The sequence below is a fragment of the Cebus imitator genome, unplaced genomic scaffold (assembly GCF_001604975.1).
Source record: "Cebus imitator isolate Cc_AM_T3 unplaced genomic scaffold, Cebus_imitator-1.0 Scaffold434, whole genome shotgun sequence".
Lineage (NCBI taxonomy): Eukaryota > Metazoa > Chordata > Mammalia > Primates > Cebidae > Cebus > Cebus imitator.
In genome coordinates, this window is record NW_016107749.1 from 1,879,324 (window position 1) to 1,881,792 (window position 2,469).

A 2,469-nucleotide genomic window follows, 5' to 3' on the forward strand; every position below is an offset into this window, starting at 1 on the left:
CAACGCCCTTTTTTTTGGGGGGGGGGGCTGTGATATCAATTTATTGCAGCTCCAATCTGAATCCACTCCTACTCACACCCCGATTCTCAGGGGCTTGGGGAAGGCCACCCAACTAGGGGCCCTGTCCCCACCAGACCCTGGACGTGGGAATCTTTCCCAAGCAGGGGTGCTGTCCTTCTTGGGGGCTCCCACATCTCTCCCAGGCCTGTCCGAGCTCTGCGCAGGGCTGGCACGTGGCTATTAAGAATCTTTTCTGTGGGGCTATATGCAGTGGTCATGTCTGTAATCTGAGCATTTTGGGAAGTCAAGGTGGGTGGATCACTTGAGGTCAGGAGTTCAAGACCAGCCTGGCCAACATGGTGAAACCCCATCTCTACTAAAAATACAAAAGAATTAGCCAAGTGTGGTGGTGGGTGCCTATAATCCAAGCTGCTTGGGAGGCTGAGGCAGGAGAATTGCTTAAACCAGGGAGGCAGAGGTCGCGGTGAGCCGAGATTGCACTATAGCACACCAGCCTGGGTGTCAGAGTGAGACTCTGTCTCAAAAAAATAAAAGAAAGAATTTCTGCTGTGGAAGATGCTTATTTTTTTATTTTTCAAAATTTTTATTAGAGATGGAGGGGCATCTCCGTATGTTGTCCAGGCTGGAGTCAAACTCCCAGGCTCAAAGGATCCTCCGCCTCATTCAGCCTCCTGCATAGCTGGGATTACAGTGCATGCCACCATGTTTGGTTTCTCCTGTGGAAGATTCTTGAGAACCAAAAGACATCCTAAACAAGAGTCCCATCTCAAACCTTTTTCCTGAATTTCAACTGTGCATCCTGCTGGGTGTTAAGGGATACTGTTGGAAAAATCAGCAGCCTTCAGATCAATCAGAAGGGAGCCCTGGGGCAGCAGGGCACCTGGTCAACAGCTTCTGAGGTCTCAAGCCACACAGGGGACTGGGATCTGAGTGCTTCCCACCTCCCCAGTAAGCCTGCAACTTTTTCTTCCATCTGGCCCCCATTTTAGAGCCTTGCATCAGTTTCTCAAAGAGAAGTCTGTTTAATCCTGAATTGCTTCTAATAACCACATTCGAAAAAAATTTTTTGAGATGGATTCTTGCTCTCGTTGCCCGGGCTGGAGTGCAGTGGCACAATCTTGGCTCACTGCAACTTCTGCCTCCCGGATTCAAGTGATTCTCCTGCCTCAGCCTCCCGAACAGCTGGGATTACAGGCACTGCCACCATGCCTGGCTAATTTTTGAATTTTTTGTAGAAACGGGGTTTCACCACATTGGCCAGGCTGGTCTCGAACTCCTGACCTCAGGTGATCCGCCCACCGAGGCCTCCCAAAGTGCTGGGATTACAGGCGTGAGCCACTGTGCCTGGCTGTAACCACATTTTTAAATTCTTGCTTCTAACAGGTATCCCCAGGAAGTACAAAAAACAGTTGTACTCAGGGTTATAAGTTCAACGTTGCCCTCATCCCAACCATCAACAACAAAACACAAGAATGGTTTTCTTCTTTTCGTTAATGGTGAAAATAAGATTTTGCCATTCGTTGGGATCATATGTATTGAGCACGTTTGGGGAACTTGTGACTCTGGGTCACAAAATAAGACTGGGATTTTGGAAATGTGGGTAGATAAGGTGGAGTGAGGGGGTGGGGTAAGCTCATAGCTGGCTGCAAAAGCCTATCCAGGGTTTGTGGAGCTTCTACGATTTTCTAGATCCTTTTTAAGAAAAACGACATAAAATAGTGAATACAAATTTCAGTTCAAAAGTGTTGTTGTTTCTGACCTATGTCATTTTCCTTGTCTCTGAACACTTTTTTTTTTTTTTTTTTGATTTAACATTTCTTGCAAGACAGATCTACTGGCGGTAAATTAGTGATGCATTTTGCCTAAATCCAGCTCTCCAGTTCCCTCATTTTTTCTGCATTTATGAAATGGAAATCTGTATTCCTCCAACATGCCCCACCATTTTTTGCTCACCTGAAAGTTCTTTATTTCTCTTTCACTTTCGAAAGATAATTTTGATGGGTACAGAATCCTAGGTGTGTGGGTTTCTTCTTTCAACACTAGGTATTTTACTCCATTCTCTTCTTTCTTATGTAGTTCCTGACGAGTTCAATGTAATTCTTTTTTTTTCTTCCAAGACAGGGTTTCACTCTGCCCAAGCTGGAGTGCAGTGGCATGATCTTGATTTACTGTAGCCTCAACCTCCCGAGTAGCTGGAACCACAGGCACACATCACCAATACCGGCTAATTTTTTTGTAGAGATGGGATTTCTCTATGTTGCCCAGGCTGGTCTCAAACTCCTGAGCTAAAGCAATCCTCCTGCCTTGGCCTCCAAAGTGTTGGGATTATAAGTGTGAGCCACTGCACCCTGCCTGGTGTAATTCTTATACTAGTTCCTCTACAAGTAATGTACATATTTTCCTTTGGCTTCTTTCAAAGTTTTTTTCTTTTCTTTTTTTTTTTTTTTT